This window comes from Heterocephalus glaber, unplaced genomic scaffold, assembly GCF_053883595.1.
Source record: "Heterocephalus glaber isolate CG9 unplaced genomic scaffold, H.glaber_assembly_v1.0 deba00001564, whole genome shotgun sequence".
Lineage (NCBI taxonomy): Eukaryota > Metazoa > Chordata > Mammalia > Rodentia > Bathyergidae > Heterocephalus > Heterocephalus glaber.
In genome coordinates, this window is record NW_028258351.1 from 2,514,798 (window position 1) to 2,535,260 (window position 20,463).

At 38.6% G+C, this 20,463-nt stretch overlaps 1 protein-coding gene and 1 pseudogene across 16 annotated transcripts in view; both read right to left on the bottom strand.

Moving 5' to 3' along the window:
* The window catches only part of LOC147823777 (target of rapamycin complex 2 subunit MAPKAP1 pseudogene), an 83,558-nt pseudogene extending 74,565 nt beyond the window's left edge, over nt 1-8,993 (bottom strand). The window contains exon 1 of the transcript XR_015443253.1: nt 529-8,993. The product of XR_015443253.1 is annotated as a target of rapamycin complex 2 subunit MAPKAP1 pseudogene (transcript). The remainder of the gene's footprint in view (nt 1-528) is intronic.
* Bcas3 (BCAS3 microtubule associated cell migration factor) overlaps nt 1-20,463 on the bottom strand; it is a 583,853-nt gene that overhangs the window by 96,029 nt on the left and 467,361 nt on the right. The gene's annotated exons all lie outside the window — the stretch shown is intronic.

Consider the following 20,463-nt stretch of genomic DNA (forward strand, 5'->3'; position numbering starts at 1 on the left):
ATTTTCACTGTGTCAATCCTCTACTCTGGGCTACAGCCTATGGGTAAACTGAACCAAACACGCAGAGCTTTTCACTTTAGGGCCAAGAAACTGTAACTGACACCTGTTGAAAATGTGCAGAAAACAAAGATAAGTATTCAGACCTGGGGACTCCCCTAGGTGGACCAAGTAGCTAGCATTCCCCCTCTCTTTTATACACACTTACTAGCACCTACTGTGCCATGCACTAAATTTGACTATTTGTTTCCTTTTCCCTTTTTGCATTGTAGCAAGGAGTAACAACATAACCTCGGTGGATGGACAAAATAAAGGACCCCAGTTCAGCTCTTCTGGAAGATACTTTTTCTGTGCTGGAAGTTTCAGGGTAGCTGTTCTGAATCACTAGGGGGCAGAAGAGGCTCCAAGTCACCAAGTCACCTGTCAGCAGGTAGGCCATGAGACAGCAGCATAGTCTGAGTAGAGACTGAGGACATGAATTTAGGACAACAAAGCTTTGGGAAGCCTAAGACGCTTGAGAACTTTACTCACCCATCCACTGAACAAATAGGTGCCATGAGTTAGCTAGGTGCTGGAAAGGCTTCTGCTGTCCCTTCCGAGGTGGCTTTGGGTCACTCTTCGGTGCCCTGCCTGCCTGGGCAATTCTCCTCATTTACTGATGAGTGAGCACTGTCTCAGCAGAGACCCCAACAGGTCTGCCGAGGACTTTTCCTTTCTACCTTTGCAACAATTGGCATGGCCTCAGAGGAGGGGCAAAAAGGCCCTGGCAGGGTGAAAACTCAGTTACAGTGAAACCTAAATGCCAAGGACTGAACTGCTAATTGCAATGAGCCCTGAAGCAGCAGTAGAGGTCAACAAGTCTTCAGATCCTAATACCAAAGGTGCAATTAAAGCTGCCCAGGGAGTTAGTTCAAGTTCTCACTGCTTAAAACTCAATTTACTTTCCCAACCACATGTTGGTACAAATGCCCTCTAACTTTACTTGGCTAAGCCTTCGTCACCTCTCCCTCCTCCCAAGTAAGAACAGAGGGGGAGAATGAAAATATATAAAGTGCCTGCTATGGGGTGGGTGCTTACATGTCTAATGGATCAACTGCAGAAACCAAGACTAACTGGATTCAGGAGTACTTGTGCAACATGAACAATCAGACTTACATTAAGACATAAATAAAATGGTTAAGAACTAGACAGCACCACTGACTGAATGTCCTACTGCCTGACTGCTTTCAAAACATAAAGAAGGCCGAGGATGTAGCTCAGTGGCACTGCGCCTGCCCTGCAAGCGCAAGGTCCTGAGTTCGATCCCCAGTACCAAAAAAACAAAACCAAAAACAAAACATAAAGAAACAGCTTTGCAAGCACAAGGTCCCGGGTTCAATCCCCCCCAGTACCAAACAGAATAACAAAAAACAAAAACATAAAGAAACAAAATACAGTGAAATAACCATCACAACTTCTAGTATTACAACATCAGAGAATCACAGTATGACTTAGATACAGGATAGCATATCTGCTTTTGTTTTAATTTTAAAAGGGAAAAATCATATATATATATATATATATATATATATATTCCCATCTGTTAAGTCATTTAATGACACATATAAGATCTGTGCATTTCACTACATGAAAATTTACCTCAATAAAAGTGTCTACAAATGCATATTCTAGGTAGATAAAGTGATGATATAATTTGGCCAACCCATTAAACTAGGGTGGAAATGAAAATAACACTCTCCAGTTCCGGAGAGTTCTGGGAGGGTCTGGTCCACTGTACCCTTTGTAGATTGCCTTCCTTCCTTCTCAGCCAAGCCAGCTCCTTTATTTTACTATCAAGAACCAATCCAAACATAACACTTTCTTTAACTTGGGCACTCATCATTTCCTTGGAGCCTCCATAGGTCAAGCTAAGGAATTTTCCCTTGCTGACACAGGAAGTCACATCTGCCAAGGAGTAAACCAACTTTCTAAAAGACTTTGCCTTTGAACTCTTTCAGCACAATAAAACATGAACTGAGGTCTCTGTCCACGAATACTATCCAATGTCCTGCACATTTTTCCAGCTATCCAACTCTTAAAAGCTACTAGTCCAGACCTTTCAGGTGAACCTCTCACTGAAGGAGCTTCCCCTCCTTCATCAGCTCTAATCAAGGCTTAGGCAAGCCTTCCCATCAGCAAGGCATTCCCCAAGAAGCAATAAAAGAAAGCTTACATTTATAAGGTTGGCTTTTTCATACAAATTTTATTTCAACCCTGAGACCAATAATGGAGAAAAACAACAAAAACATCCATGAATGTGTTTGTTAAATAATTTTATCAAATGATTCCTTACACTTTAAAAAGTACTTTTTCAGGCCGGGGATTTAGCTCAGTGGTTTTGCTGCCTGCTGTGCAAGCGCAAGGACCCGAGTTCGATCCCCGGTACCAAAAAAAAAGAACTTTTTCATATATGAAATTCATTTAAGTAGATATGAACAAAAATTCAAGAGGCAGGTACATAGTAACTGATGGGTTTGAACATGTTACAGTAGTCAATGAGATCTTCCAAACTCAAATTCTGTGTCCCTTTCTCTATACGAGACGGCCCAAACTGAAATAGTTGTTGAGGAAAAAAGTTCCTGTACATCTATTATATGCACAACATTTTTGTAAAAAAAGAAGTAATGGAGAAGAAGGTGAAGGTTTACTATGATAATATTTTTTTACACAAGATAAATGGGAAAGCTACTCTAAGTATGATATAAATCCTAGAAACCAATAAAATTACTGATAAACATAAAATTCTAAAATAATGTATGGCAAAAATACCACAAACATGTTATTAGATACTGAGATACTTGAAAAATATACCTATCAAATAAGGAGGAAATTTACTCAATTATAGAAAGCTCCTCCAAATCAATGAAGACCAATAATCCAATAAAAAAATAGGAAAAGAAACATAAACAGAGAATGGAATAAATAAATGAAAAAATACAGCATTCAGATATGTGAAAAGACATGCAATGTCAATCTAAGAGAAATGCAAATTAAAACTACAATGAGGCCCAGGGAATTAGCTCAGTGGTTTTGCCGCCTGCTGCGCAAGTGCAAGGACCTGAGTTCGATCCCCAGTACCAAAAAAAAAAACCTCCAAAACCCAAAAAACTACAATGAAATAATACCCTGAATCTATCTACTGGCAGTGACTGAAAATCTGATAGCACACTATAATGGCAAAGTGTAGAGAAATAAACACTGTAATAAATTGTTTATGTGAATATAATTTAACATAGCAATGATGATCGGAAATATGACACTATATAATAACATTCTAAAAAATACTGAGGTCACATATCTTTTGACTTGGGAATGCTACTTCTAGAACTAATTGTACAATTGTGTTCAATTGTGTTATTATAAAAGTAAACAAATGCCGAAAGATGTAAAATATTTATTTTAGCACCATTTATGACAACAAAAGATTAAAAACCATCTACATGCCTAACAATAGAGGTTGCTAAGTAAATTTTGGAAAAGTACATTGTTTCTAAAAATAAAAAGGAAATTCTATAAATACTAAAAAAGGAGAAATGTTCAAGATATACTGACATATGGAAAGAGTATATATAGTAAGGTGTTCTTTTGGTGTAAAGAGAAAAAGGATTTCAGGATACCTTCAGAATGATATGCAGGAAACTGGCAACAATGCTTGGGGGAGAGACAGGCAGTGTGGGTATCTTTTCACCATGCACCATTTTATGCCCAATTTTGTTGTTAAGCATATGGTATATAATATTATCCAAATGTCAAAAAGCTGAGATGCCATGGGAATAAAGTGAGCCTATGAGTTGGGAGTTGCTTGATAAAGGCTTCCACATGTTAAAGGACAGGATGTGGCCAAATGGCTCCATCTCTGCTGCCCAAATGAGCAAGCATGAGTGAGTGCTAGCAGAGCCCTCAGCTCTGGTGCTACCTACTTAAGAACTAATCTCTTGTGAGAATATACTTGGAGGGGTTACCTCTTGCTGGGCACATACATGCACAACAGTACCAGTTTTTCAAGTGAATATACCCTTTGTTTCAAGTAACGATAAGTTTTATACCCATCATTTCATCAGAGATATACAACCGCATTCTGAGGTAATTACCAATATTCTTTCCTGCTACACAGATCTGTACACTAAGGCTCAGAAAACTGAAGTTACTCACCCAAGATATAAAATCTTTATGCACCAGATTGGTGACTCAACTAAAGACCCTGACTCCTAATTGGATATTTTTTCTACCAAGTTACATGCCTCTCATTCCATTCCTTTTCAGAGACAAATGTGCTAACTCCTCTGCAAGCTGGGTCCAGTGACACCCAAAAGCCCCTGGGGCTTAAAGAAATTATACAACTATCTTTGAGGTAGATGGTTGCTTATCCTATGTCTGTACCTATCACACAGAGAATGTCAAGTGCTTGGAACATGCTCAAAATCCCACTTTTTTTTTTGTTCTTTGATAAAGAGTACACCTGTTTATTAAGAGGAAAAAAAGAAATGTACACTCTTGTTCTTCGTTTGCTTTAAGAAATTTGATCAAGTTGCAAGGAAATGTCTGGCATGGCTATGTGCACCCTCGGGCAGGGTCGTCAGGCAGTGAAGATGGCCAGGCAGCCTGTGGCTCCCTGGGGCTGGTCTGGGCCTGGGCATCACTACTCAAAGCAACTGTGGTCCATGTCACATCCCCTGCACAACAGCCTAGGCACCCGCACCCGCACACCTTCCCCAAGAGCACCCCAGCCCTGGGCTCTGAACCTCCCCTAGGTACTGCAGGACTCGGGGTGGGCTCTGGGGCCACCTGGGCCTGGCAGGCAGGCTCTGAGCTGCAGTGGCAGATGGAGGATGGAGGCCAGTGTTACTGCTGCCCTGATTTCTTCTCCTTCTAGAAGCTGAAGCTTGTACGTCTGTTCAGTTTTTTTTGTTTGTTTGTTTCTGAGCAAAATAGTCATCCCGGGCAGTGCCTGCTCAGGATTCCAGGATGTAGTTAACCTTGAGCACAATTTCATTGATGGCAGCAGCATCAGATTCCAAGTAGAGGTGTTTACAGTCGTGATTGCTTAGATACGTGAGTTTAAATATTGTGGGACTGGGGCTTTTTTCTTCAGCAAGGTCACAGGCACAGAGCAGGTCAGAATTGATTGAGATGGGTTTCTGCTTAATCCAAAACTTAGTGCTGGCTTTCTGATTTGTAATGGAGTCTATCTCAACTTTGTCTCTAGAATACCTAACTGCATGTCGGTTGTGAAGTGGAGTCTGTGGATCATGCTGACTTTGAATGACTTGTAATGGTGGCTGCTGAGCATATCCTGTACTGTAGCTATGTCCATTTGCAAATCCTCCTCACAAACTCCATGTGACCTTGAGCTGTTCTTGTGGACCAGGCAGAACTCCCACATGCTCTGGCTCTCCAGTGTGCTCTCCAGGTTGACGTCGACATTGGGCTTGCTCTGCTTCTGCAGGCAGTACTGGGGGCCTGAAATTTTCTGGAAAATCCCACTCTTCTTAATGCAATGCATATATATTTTTTCATTCAGAAGTGGAAATAGTAGTAGAGTGTATATTTAGCATGCATGAAGCCTTGGATTCAATCCCCAGCACCACATTAAAATTTTTTTAAAAATGAAGAAAAACCACTTATGTAGTGGTGGGTTGTTGGGGAGAGCACTGAACCAGAAATAAGAAAATAATGGTACTAATAACTTTGGCATAATACTTCTTCTCTTTAGGTATCAGGGTCCTCAAGTGCAAAGTGTACGTGTGTTGTAGGGTATAGGACTATAAGGGTTCTGAGGTCTCTTACAACTCTATTCTTTGTTCATTTATTTATTTATTTTTGTTTTGTTCTGTTTTTTGAGGCAGAGTCTCACTATGTAGTTCAGGCTGGCCTTGAACTCACTATGTAGTCCAGGTTGGCATCAAACTCATGTTGATCCTCCTGCCTCAGCCTCCAGAGTGCTGGTATTATAGGCATGTGCCACCATGCCTGGTCTTCTACTCTCTGTTTAACTAGAGGATTTCTTGAGTTCTGCACTCAGTGGGGAGAGAATTAATGAGGGATGAACATTTAAGCAGATGAAAGTACTCAGCTCTGGAGTCACGCTAAATAAAGGGTTAAGGGAGAGAAACACTGAGAGAGGGAGAAAGCGAGCCAAAGGAGGCCTAGCAAAACTTGCACTGCCACACTCGTCCAGGGAGCCTGGAGCAGCCAAGCCTGACTTGGCTTGTGGTTACCTGCCTGGCATTTCTTTTTTACTCAAGCAGAGGGACCAGCGCCACCTCACCAAGGAGGCCCCATGGCTTGGCTCACTATTTTAAACATGGTTTGTGGTCTACACCAAGATGGACCGAACAACTCCGTGTCCTCCAAGAGATTAAGACTGAATGTAACATATGCTTATCCCAATGGGACTGATGGAGACTAATGAACAGGCACTGTGCCACATCAAAATCAGACCCATGGTTTTTCTAAAAGTATCCTCTGCTAAGGCCCAAGGGAAAAGTTTACAAAATACAAATTGGCTTGTGAATCTCTTGGCCACCAAGGCTAGCCATGGGAGAAGAAACAGAATGGTAAGGAATGGAGTGGAACTCCCTGCCTGCTCTGCTCTCATACCTGCCCACAAAGGGAAAAAATGAATGAGGAAAAGCAAAGAAATAAGCAAAAATTCTGTTCTGTTAGGTATGTCAATCTTAGGTTGCCTTAATAAAACATCCACAGAATTATTGAGAGAAACTAATCTACCATACCTTTTACCCAATTAAAGGGTAATTCACTAGCTTTTAGTGTATAAGAGAACTATGTAACCATGCTACAGTCTATTTTAGAACATTTTGATTACTAAAAAAAAAAAATGTATACCTTAACAGTCACTTCTCAAACTCCCTACACTACTAGCCCTAGCAATTACTAATCTACTTTCTGTCTCTACAGACTTGTCTATTCTGGACCTTTCATATAAATGGAACCATCCAATATGTGGTTCTTTCTGAATAGCTTGCAAAAAATGTTTGCCTATTCTATGGGCATGTTTACTTTCTAAATGCTGGGCTTTGAAATCCAAAAGTTTCCAATTTTGATGATATCCAATTTATTTTGTTCTTTTTTTGTTTGTGTTTTTGTCACATGTAAGAGAACAGTCACAAGATTTACACCTATATTTTCATACGAGAATTCTGTGGTTTTAGCTTTTATGTTTAGGCTTCAATCAATAAACATTTTGGGGTATGTGTGCTGAGGATAGATCTCAGGGCATACTAAGTATGTACTCTACCTCTAGATTATACACAAAGCCCTGAACTAATTTTTGTGTATGGTATGAGGATCAAACTTTATTCTTTTGTGGGTAGATACACACTTGTCACATCACCACTGTTGAAAAGACAAGGGAAAGGGCAAACTGGAGCCCATGAAACCAAATTAGAATCCACGTTTCTCAGTGGCATTAGCCTTGAGCTGATGCCCTACAGCATGAAGTGGCATTGGTTTTCATGGGTTCCAGATTGTCTATTCTTTTGCCAAATAATTGTCTTGGCAACCTTAGTGATGTTAAGGCCTCCAACTCTGTTCCTTTTCAAGATGTTTTGGCTATTCTGCCTCCCTTAAATTCACATATGAATTTTAGGACTAACTGGTTAAGTTTTTGCAAGGAAGGCAGCTTGGACTTTGACAGGGATAATGCAGAAACTGTAAATCAGTTTGGAGAGTACTGCCAGTTTAACAAAATTGTCTTCTGATCTGTGAAAAGAGGATATCTTTCCACTTTATTTAGGTTTGCTAGAATCTCGTCAGTTTTGTAGTTTTTCCCCTCCACCCCTCACTGCTTGGGATCAAACCCAGTGTCTTGCGCATGCTAGGCTATCACTGAACTGTATTTCTTCCCTTTTTTGTTGTTGTTTATTTCGAGACAGAATTTTGCTAAATGGTCCAGGATGGCCTTGAACTTGCAACCTTCATGCTTCAGCCTTCCAAGTAGCTGGGACCACAGGCATATACTACTACACTAAGCTTATTTTGTAGTTCTAGAGTATAAAGTTCCTCCTAAGTATTTTATCGTTTTTGATTCTATTGCAAATGGAATTTTCTTCAATTTTTTTGTATTTGCTCATTGACTCTATATAAAAGTATGTGATTTTTGCAGTATACAGATGTTATAACTTGTAATCTTGTACAGTGAGTTCCTTTTATAAAATAATATACCTAAGGTTATCAAAAACAACCAAGTATTATGGTAGCATACTACAGTACCAACTGAGCTCAGATGGAACTAAATTTCTGAGAATTCTTTTTCCTGTACGATTATGAGTCGGGGTTGGCAATAAGAAAATCTTGTGTGAGATATGGAAGACAGAGGTGCAGCAGCAGTGATTATACCGGGAAGGTTAAATGGAGAGCACACTGCACTGCAGCAGCTTGTGCACACATTGCTGATGTGCTGGCCAACCTGCCAGGCCTGCGAATCCCTCCAACTCTTACCAGATAGCCTTTTTCAGAGTCTCTGAGTCCTGAACTAGGTGCATGTGCTGCTCTGTAGTGAAGAATACCAGCCTGCTGCAGGTCAGTCTTCTAATTTAACAAGGTTAATAGCATTGGAAATACAAGGGTTCCCATGGGTTCCAGTTAGTCCTTTCCTCTGCTTCACACTGAGCTTTCTTCCCATTTTCATCCCCAATCTACATTAAAGACCAATGAGAGACTCAAAGGTAACAGATTATTATTATTATTATTATTATTGGCAGCACCGGGGATTGAACCCAGAGCCTCACACATGCCAGGCTAACAGTCAGTCTCTGAACTATGTTTCAGCCCAAAGGCAAGAGAATTTGTTAATAGCTTCCACAATCACATAATGTCATGTATAGTTCTACTTATATAATGAGGTCTCTATTCCATATACGTACACAGGTTCTGATAAAAAACTAAGTTTTTATGTTATAAATGGAATTGTTTTTTAAATTTCAACTTTAGAGCCTGCTGCAGACAGGTAGGTTTGCAGACACCGTACCAAGGTCGCGAGTCACGCGGAACACACCGAATCCACTGGACACCCCCCCGCCCGGCCTCTTCTCTGTACAGCCACCTGGTTCCACACTACAAAGACGCAGAGGACACTGGACCACCAGACCACTGTACTGGGTAAGTTGGAGTCATCTTCACCTCCCATCAGGACCGGGACTATCTTCAGGGGAAGGGCAGCTGGAACCTGCAATACAACCCTGCAGAGTTCAACCCTACGGGAGGACAGGGAGCTCAACTTGGGACTTGCAGCCAGAAATCTGCCTGAACCTCACGGGTCTGCGACTAGCTTGCTGAGACTCACTGACTTATATCTGCACACTGCAACCCACGTTGTCTATCGTGACAGCAGAGACATACCCTGAAAGAGGCCCTTCATCTTCACTGTTATTTTTTATTCCCAAAATTAGTATTATTAGTTTGGTTTTTTTTCTCTTTTCTTTTCTTTTGCTCCTCTTATCTTTAATTTTTTTCCTACTCTTTGCAAATATTTGTTTTTCTCTCCTTTTTTTCTTTTCTTTTCTTCTTTCTTTTCTCTTTCCGTTCTCTCTCTCTTACACTCACTCTCTTGCTCTCCCACATTGTTCATCTTCCCTTTTTCTCCCTGTTTTGGTCCTCATTCATAGTTCTTCTTTATTTTCCTATTATTCTCCTTTTCCTTCTCACCTGTGTCCTCTGGCCACACTGCTAACCTTCCCCTATCCTTCTTCCCACCTGCCCCTCCCTCCCCAACCTCTTCTAACTCCCCATCCCAAAGGGTAAAGTTGTTATATTGAAAAGTTTATTCACTATATGTTGGGTTGGTCCTCGATCTTGATTTAATTCACACAGCTAAAGGTGATAGATTAATAACTACCACAAAATGTCATTTTCGAAGATGTACTTGATGCAATGGTGTTGCTGATTGTATCACTTGGGCTAAGGTGTTGGTATCAATCTAGTCAATGAGCCTTCCTAGTTATAAGGAAAATGAGATAGCCTTAGAGTCATTAGAGACTCAAAACTTAAAGACCAACTATATCTGGAAGACACCTCTGAGAAGCAATCATTCCATAAGGGTTCTAATTACAAGCAACAAAGATACCTACAATAAGCAATTTCAAACTATCAACCCAGGAGTTAAACCAAGGACAGTACCAAAAACAAAAATGAGAAGACATTTAAGCAAGGCACAAACTCAGACTTCCACCCCACCAAGGGTAAATCCTGGGGGAAATGAGATGGAAAAGTCCCATAACCAACCACCTGGATACCCTGAACTGATAGCACAGGAAGTAACAAAACAGATGAACGAGGTTCTAGAAAAATTCAAAGCAGAAATAATCTCCCAGATATCTACAGAGATGGTGAGCAGAGTGAAAGACATGATTAGAGGATCTAGAACAGAAACAGATAAAAAAATAGATGAGCTCAGAAACATGCTGGAAGCCATGGATACCCAGCATAAGAAAGAAATGGAAGCCATGATCGCCCAACATAAGAAAGAAATGGAATCCATGAAACAGATTCAAACAGATATTCAGGAGATCAAAAACTCCACTGAAAGTATCCACAGCAGATTAAGGGAATCTGAAGATAGAATATCAGATATAGAAGACAGGATCGTGGTTAGAGACCATGAAAATAGAGATTTCTTAAAAATAACAAGGGACCACGAGAAATCAATCCAACAACTGCTAGACGATGCAAAGAAGAATAACATAAGACTGATAGGAGTCCATGAAAAAACAGGAGAAAGCACAATTGACATAAAAAAACTGTTCACAGAAGTAATAGTGGAAAACTTCTCAGACAGAGGTAGAGAACTGGACATACAGATAAGTGAGGCATATAGAACTCCAACTAACCATGATAAAAAAAAAACTACATCTAGACATACAATAGTCAAGATCCCAGAAACCCAACAGAAAAAAACAAAATCCTACAAGCAGTTAGAGAAAAGAAACAAATCACCTACAAAGGAAAGCCCATCAGAATCACAGCAGACTTCTCAACCAAACCCTCAAATCAAGGAGAGCCTGGAGTGAAGTATTTCAAGCCCTAAAAGAAAATAACTTCCAACCTAGACTGTTGTATCCTGCAAAATTATCTTTCAAAATCGATGGGGAAATTAGACACTTCCATGGCAAAGAACACCTGAGAAATTTCGTGAACACCAAACCAGCACTACAAGCAATTCTAAACAATATCCTAGAAAAAAGCAATGAAGGTCACAACTCCATGAGGCCCAACAGAGGGAAGCCACCAGGCAAGGTAAGACACTAAAGGGAAAGGGGGAAAAAATAAGAAATAAAAGAGCCAACAAAAGTAAAACATCATGACAAGGATAAATCAATATCTATCAATTATAACCCTCAATGTTAATGGTCTCAATTCACCAATCAAAAGAAATAGACTGGCAGAATGGATTAAAAAGGAAAATGCAACAATATGCTGTATACAAGAAATGCACCTAACTCAAAAAGAAACTCATAGACGAAAGTAAAAGGATGGAAAACAGTTCTCCACGCCACAGGAACCCAGAAGAAAGCAGGGGTAGCAATCTTATTTGCAGACAAAGTAGATTTCAAACCAAAACTAATTAAGAGAGACAAAGATGGTCACTATGTCCTTGTGAAGGGAACAATCCAAGAGGAAGAGATGACAATCCTAAATATATATGCACCAAATATGAATGCCCCCAACTACACAAAACAAATATTAATAGACATGAAAAACCAAATAAACACTAACACAATTGTAGTGGGAGACCTCAATACCCCACTATCACAAATAGACAGATCATCTAGACAAAAAGTTAACAAGGAAATTCTAGAACTGAGCCAAGCTTTTGAACAAATGGGACTTAATAGATGTTTACAGAGTGTTTCACCCCACAAAATTGGAATACACATTCTTTTCGGCTGCACATGGGTCATTCTCCAGAATAGACTACATGCTAGCTCACAGGACATGTCTAAGTAAATGTAAAAGAATTGAAGTTACCCCCTGTATTTTATCAGACCATAGTGCAAAAAAATTGGAGATCAATAACATAAGAAACCGCAAAACCCCAACAAACATATGGAAACTGAATAACACCCTCTTGAACAACCAATGGGTCACAGAAGTAATTAAAGAAGAAATTAAACAGTTTCTACAAGTAAATGAAAATGCCAGTACAACATACAGGAATCTATGGGACACAATGAAAGCAGTTCTACGCGGGAAATTCATTGCAGTGAATGCCCATATTTGGAAAACAGAGAAAACTCAGATAAATAACCTAATGCAGAACCTCAAGCTCCTAGAAAAAGAAGAGCATAACGAATCCAAAGCTCGTATAAGAGAGGAAATTATAAAGATCAGGGCAGAAATCAATGCAATGGAGACTAAGAGAACAATACAAAAAAAAATCAATGAATCAAAGAGTTGGTTTTTTGAAAGAATAAATAAAATCGATAAACCTTTAGCCAACCTTATCAAAAAAAGGAAAGAAAAGGCACAAATACATGCAATTAAGAATGAAAAAGGTGAAGTCACAACAGATTCAACAGAAATCCAGAGGATCATCAATACCTACTTTGAGAACCTCTACTCCAATAAAATGGAAAACACAGAAGAAATGGGCAGATTCCTAGATACATACGAATTGCCAAAGTTAAATGAAGAAGATATAGAAATTCTAAACACCCCAATTACAATGAGTGAAATTGAAAATGTAATAAAATATTTACCAACAAAGAAAAGCCCAGGTCCTGATGGCTTCACTGCTGAATTTTACAAGACTTTTAAAGAAGAACTAACACCATTACTCTTCAAACTCATCAAGGAAATTGAAAGGGAAGCAATACTTCCAAATTCATTCCTGGAAGCAAGTGTCACTTTGATTCCAAAACCAGGGAAAGACCCAACCCAAAAAGAGAACTACAGGCCAATCTCCCTAATGAACATAGATGCAAAAGTCCTCAACAAGATACTGGCAAACAGAATACAGAGGGTCATCAAGAACATCATACACCCTGACCAAGTCGGATTTATCCTGGGGATGCAAGGATGGTTCAACATTCATAAATCAATAAATGTAATACACTATATTAACAGAGTCAAGGACAAAAACCATATGATCATCTCAATAGATGCAGAAAAAGCATTCGACAAAATCCAGCACCCATTCATGATAAAAACCTTACAGAAAATTGGAAGAGAAGGTCTTTATCTTAACCTGATTAAGGCTATCTATGAAAAACCAACAGCCAACATCATACTAAATGGTCAAAAACTGAAAACTTGCATGCTAAAATCAGGAACAAGACAAGGATGCCCACTATCACCACTGTTGTTCAATATAGTTCTGGAAACATTAGCCACAGCAATTAGAAAAGGGAAAGAAATAAAAGGAATAATGATAGGAAAAGAAGAAGTTAAACTGTCATTATTTGCTGACGATATGATACTTTACATAGAAGACCCAAAAAACTCCACCAGAAGACTTCTGGACTTAATTGACAGATTCAGTAGAGTAGCTGGATACAAGGTCAACACTCAAAAAACTATAGCCTTCTTATACACAAATAAGAGACTCACTGAGAGAGAAATTAGGGAAACAATTCCTTTCACAATAGCATCCAAAAATATGAAATATCTAGGAATCAATCTAACAAAGGAAGCAAAAGACCTCTACACTGAAAACTACAGCACTCTGAAAAAACAGATCGAAGAGGATACAAGAAAATGGAAAGACATCCCTTGCTCCTGGGTAGGAAGAACTAATATAGTGAAAATGGCCATACTTCCAAAACTCCTATATAGATTCAATGCAATGCCAATTGAAATTCCAACAATAAACTTCACAGAACTGGAGAAAACAATCCAAAAATTCATTTGGAACAAGAAGAGACCTAGAATAGCTAAAGCAATTCTAAAGCAACAGAGACATGGCTGGGGGTATCACAATCCCCAACTTGAAAATATACTACAAAGCTACTGTGATAAAATCAGCATGGTACTGGCAAAGGAACAGACTTGAGGATCAGTGGAATAGATCAGAAGATGCAGAAACAACTCCAGACATGCTCAGCCACCTCATCTTTGACAAAGGAGCCAACCACCATCATTGGAGAAAAGATAGCCTATTTAATAAATGGTGTTGGAAAAACTGGATTTCAACCTGCCAAAGATTAAAACTAGACCCATACCTATCACCATGCACTAAACTAAGATCGAAGTGGATTAAAGATACAAATATTAAGACAGAAACACTAAACTTGCTGGAAGATAAGTTAGGTAGAACTCGAAGACATTGGCATAGGAAAAGACTTCATGAACAAAACCTCACCAGCACGGGAACTAGCAGAAAGAATCAACAACTGGGATCTCATCTTATTAAAAAGCTTCTGCATTGCAAAATAAACCACCAACAGAGCTAACAGACAACCTACAATGTGGGAGAAAAATTTTAGCAGCTGTACCTCAGACAAAGGACTACTATCTAGAATAGATAAAGAATTGAAAAAAATCAGACCCCGGAAATTCAAAGACCCAATTCAAAAATGGGCATCTGAATTGAACAGACATTTCTCAGACAAAGAAGTAAAAGCAGCAAATGAATATATGAAAAAATGTTCAACATCACTGGTCATTCGAGAGATGCAGATGAAAACAACACTGAGATTCCACCTCACCCCAGAAAGAATGGCTGCTATCAAGAAATCAACAAATAACAAATGCTGGTGGGGATGTGGGGAGAAAGGAACCCTTCTCCATTGTTGGTGGGAGTGCAGACTGGTGCAACCACTGTGGAAATCAGTATGGAGACACCTCAAAGAACTAGGACTAGAGGACCCATTTGACCCAGCTATTCCCCTGCTGGGTACCTTCCCAAAAGAATTAGAAGAATCATACCACAGGGATATATGTGCACCCATGTTCATAGCGGCACAGTTTGTAATAGCTAAAGCTTGGAAACAGCCCAAGTGCCCATCAACTGGAAACTGGATAAAGAAGATGTGGTTTTTTTAATAAAATGGAGTACTACTCAGCCATACAGAACGAAAAACTAGAGTCATTTATAGCTAAATGGATGCATATTGAGGCCATACTCCTAAGTGAAATAAATAGGACACGCATGTGTAAATACCGAATAGTTTCTCTAGTGTGAGAAACTGATAGTGTAAACAAGGGTTAAAATGATTAAAATGAATAACGGATAATTTGAAATAGGAAAAAAGGTCCAAAGATGAAGGGGTGAAGGGAGGGGAAGGGGAAAGTAAAAGAGGGAAAGGAAAAACTATGAGAAAAGAAAACAAAATGGAAATGAAATCTATGTAAATAGGGAAGGGCGGAGGGGGTGAAGGGCTCACAGGTAATGGGGAAAAAAATAAGAACCAAGATATATCATGTACAGGTACAAGCACCCAATGATAAATGTAAATGAATTGTATACCTAAAATGTACCAATAAAAGAACTAAAAACATAAATAAATAAATTTCAACTTTAGATTGCTGATAGCATAACAGCATTCAATTTTTACATACTGATTTCATGTTCTCTTTGTTAAACTTTATTATTTACAGTAGCTTTTTAAAAGTAGACTTCATAGGTTTTTTTGTTACATTATTTTAATAGGGATGGCACTAACTCGGTTTCTCTGTGGTATGACCAGAGTCTCTGTTAGATGATTCCCTTGAACACTGATGTTTGCCAGTGGTTACGTGAAGAAAGTTTTTCCCCAATATGAGTCCTTCAATGTTCACAGAGGCTTGCAAACTTGTGAAAGGCTTTCCCTCATCTCTGACTCTAGCTGCAATTTTCCTTGTGTGCATCCTTTGATGGTACCAGAGGGAGGAGCTGAGGCTGAAGGCCTTTCCACATTCATTACATTTATAGGGCTTATCTCCAGTGTGAATGTTGGAGCACTATATGAGGTTTGTGCTTTGTGAAAAGATTTACCCACATTCCATGCATTTGTAGGGCTTCTCTTCATTGTGAATCCAATTAATAGGATATTCTTCAGTGGACATCTTTGCTTCATTCCTGACATTAGGAAAGCATTCAATTTTCCTGCATTATGTATGATTTTTTTTTTTGGTACCAGGGATCGAACTCGTATCCTTGCGCTTGCGAAACAGGTGGCGAAACCACTGAGCTAAATCCCCGGCCCTCCATTACGTATGATGTTTGCTTCATGTGTTTTACAGAAGGGAGTTCAAATAGCTATTTAAAACATTTTCAAAGATTTAAAAGAAAACACAACCACAATGAAGATAGGAAATGGGAGATACATAAACTTTCAAAAATGGAAAATTCGCTGGATAGAGCTGGCAACAGATTGAACATTACAGAGACCTATAAACTTGAATATACAGTAAATAAACTATGCAAGCCAGGTGTGGCGGCACACGCCTGTAATCCCAGGTATTGGGATATACTGGGAAGTTGATGCAGGAGGATCACAAGTTTGAGGCCAGCCCAGGCAGCTTAGCAAAACACTGTCTCAAAAGTAAAATAAACCAGCCCAGGGATGTAGATCAGTGATAGAACGCTTGCCTAACATGTTCGGGGGCCTGGGTTCAATCCGCAACAATGAAAAAGAAAAGTATTCAAACTGAAACATGGTGAGAAATAAAACTTAGAAAAATAAGAACAGAGGGCTGGGGATTTAGCTCAGTGGTTTTGCCGCTTGCTGCGCTAGCGCAAGGACCCGATTTCAATCACCTCGAGAAAAAAAAGAAAAGAAAAAGAAGAACAGAGCCACAGTGAACTGAGAATAATATTAAGGATCTAAAGCATGAAACTTGAGTCCTAGAGGACGGGTTAGGTATAACAAATACTTGAAACAAAATAATGACCAGCAAAAATTCAAATTTGACGAAAATTATAAAGTTACAAACCCAAGAAATTTAATAAGCTATTATATAGGGTAGACATAAATAAAACCATTCCAGAGCACATCATCATCAAAATATTGACTAGATGAGGAGGATCTTAAAGGAAGACAGAGGTAAAAAGACATATTACGTACACACAAAGAATAACTGCTGACTTCTTGTCGGAATCAATACAAGCGCCAGAATGACATCTGTAAACTGCTATACATTTTTTAAAATGTTATATCCTTTAAAGTAAAAGCAAAATAGACATTTTTGGAGGCGCAAAAGCTGACAATTCTAGCTAGGATACTGGCATTTCAAATAATATTAAAGGAAATCTTGAGGCTGAAGGAAAATTAGGAAAAATCAAAACTCAAATGTATACAAAGGAATGAAGAACATTGGGAATGGACGCTCCAATAGCTTCCATGAAAGTGAGGCCAAACAGTAAAGGGAAAGTTTTTTTGAAATTAAATAACTAATTTATGTAATGTAGTGTACTGTACTGTTTTGTATTGTAATCAGTTCAGGGTCTTTTACTGAACGACATCCCTAGCCCACTTTTAAAAATTAAGTTTTGAGACAAGGTCTCACTAAATTAATTACTAAGTTGCCCAGACTGGGGTTGAACTTGCAGACCTCCTGCCTCAGGCTCCCAGAGTGCTGAGGTTATAGGCATGCGCCACTGTGCCTGGTTGTGAAGGGAAATCTTTTTTTTTAAAATTCTTTTATTGGTACATTTTAGGTGTACAATACGTTTACATTTATCATTGGATGCTTGTACCTGTACATGATGTATCTCGGTTATTTTTTCCCCCCTTATTTATTTCCCCATTTCCACACCTGTGCATGTGAAGGGAAATCTTAAATGATGGGGGTACTTTTAGTTATAAAAGAAAACAACCCCAGACTGTACCAGATATTAAGAGATAAGGCAGAACTGATTTAAATCCTAATCACAAAATTCTGAAAAATAATATAGTATTGTTTTAAAATTAATGTGCACCATGTTCATAGCAGCACAGTTTGTAATAGCTAAAACTTTTTTTTTTTTGGTACCAGGGATTGAACTTGGGACCTTGTGCTCACAAGGCAGGCGCTGGAACCACTGAGCTAAATCCCTGGCCCTTGTAATAGCTAAAACTTGGAAACAGCCCAATTGCCCATCAACTGGAGATTGGATAAGGAAAATGTGTTTTAAAAAAAATAAAATGGAGTATTTATTACTCAGCCATAAAAAATGAGAAATTAGAGACATTTATAGCTAAATGGATGCATATTGAGGTGATACTCTTAAGTGAAATAAATAGGACAGACATATGTAAATCTTGAATAGTTTCTCTGGTGCAAGAAACTGAAAATAATATAGTACTTTTTAAATTAACTGCTCAACAAGACTATAATTCTTTTTTCCTATGTTTTTGGCTATACGCTTATTGATTAATGATTAACTCTGCATACAATACAAATCTGAAACTATAGGACTAGAAGAAAATATAGGGGAGAAGCTTCATGACATTGGATTTAAAATTATTTCGTAGATATAACATGAAAAATAGTCAAAAAAGCAAAAATATACACACAGGACTACATGGAAAAATAGTGAAAGGGCAACCTACAGAATGGGATAAAATATTTGCAAACCTTATATCTGATAAGGAGTTAGCATCCGAAAATATATAAAGAATTGTTACTACTCACCAACAATCTAAAAGCCAAATAATTTGATTTTAAAATAAGCAAGGGATTTGAATAAACGTTTATTCAAAGAACATAAGTAATTGGCCAACAGACATATGTAAAGATACTCAACATCATGAATTATCAGGAAAATGCAAATCAAAACTACAATCGCTTTACAAACATTAGGATAGCCAATACAGAAAACAAACAAAATACAGAAAACAAACAAAATCCAGAAAACAAAAAGCGCTGACAAGGATGTAGAGAAGTTGGCATGCTTATGTACTACTGCTGGAAATATAAAATGCTGCAGCTTTTATTGAAAACAATATGAAGGTTTCTCAAAAAATCAGAAATAGAACTATATATAATTCACCAATCCCTCTTTTGGGTACATAGCCAAAAAAATTAAAAACAGAATTTTAAAGAGATATTTACATATCCATTTCAGCATTATTCACAACAGCCAAGATACAGAAGCAACCCAAATGTTCATTCATGGATAAATGTCTAAAAAATGTCATACATACATACAGTGGAATATTATTCAGCTTTATAAAAGAGAGAGATCTTGGGGCCGGGGATTTAGCTCAGTGTTTTCGCCGCCTGCTGCGCAAACTCAAGGACCCGAGTTCGATCCCTGGTACCAAAAAAACCCCCCAAAAAACAAAAAAACCCAAAAAACCAAAGAGAGAGATCTTGTCATGTGCTCCAATATGGATGAACCTTGAGGACATTATGCTAAGTGAAATTAGCCAGTTGCAAAAAGACAAATACAACATTATTCCACTGATATATGGTATCTGGAGTCAAATTCATAGAAACCCAAGTAGAACATGATTACCACTGACTGGGGTAGAGGGAAGGAGAAACAGGGAGTTGTTCAATGATTATAGAGTTTCAGTTATACAAGATGAAAATATTCTGGGGATCTGTTGCACAATAGTATGTTTACCTACTATTGTACATTTAAAAAGAGCTAAGATGGTAAATTATATGTTATGTGTTTTATACAATAAAAATACTTTGAATCTGGTAAAGGAAGACAAAAGAAAGGTGAAAATATGCTAGTGGTGGGAGTTGGTGGTGTTGATGCAAAAAATGAAGGAAAGATAGAAACTATCATTTACCATATAATTCTGCCTTTCCAACTGGACTGAGGGCTATACCTGAGAGTGTCATATTCATTTTCAAGTCTGAGTAGTCAAGAGAATCCCTAGTTCACAGAAAATACTGAATGAGTAAATGAATGAGAAGTGCATAACAAAAGAAGCAGAAGTACAAAGAATACAAAGAGCACTCAAGATCAAATATGACTGCAGATAATGAATGTCGGGTGAATGACAGCTTATCTGTGGCCTCAATGACATCTACGAGTGAGTAACAATTTCTCTCAAGGAACAAAATGTAGGACACGATATTAAATATTCAGGAGCTACATGACCCAGTTTTTTTTTGTGGGGGAGCAGGAGCAGGGTATGGATTTTCAGTTAGCTCTGAGAACATGCAGATCTAGATAGGACAGCTTCCTCGACACAGAGCACAGAGGAGAATAAAACAAGAGAGCCAAGTGTTTTTTTCCCTGATGGTCATGTTTCAGGTCAAATGGTCCTTTCTCACATAGCCCTTCCTGGCTCTGCTCTGGAAAATTCCACGTTTCACCTCCTTGCCACCTTCCCAAGTTCTGTATAAGACCATAAGCCTGTGGCCATCTCATGCTTCTTGCCAAGGATCACACTTTTTGATGACAGAGTATTCATTCATTTATTCACTCACTCATTCACTCCTTCACCCAACTGTGGCGAAACATTAGGAATTAAAGGATAAATAAGAGAGGGTTCAACACTGCAGTCATTGGTAAAGCGTCTGAATATTTTTGGGGGACCAGACAAC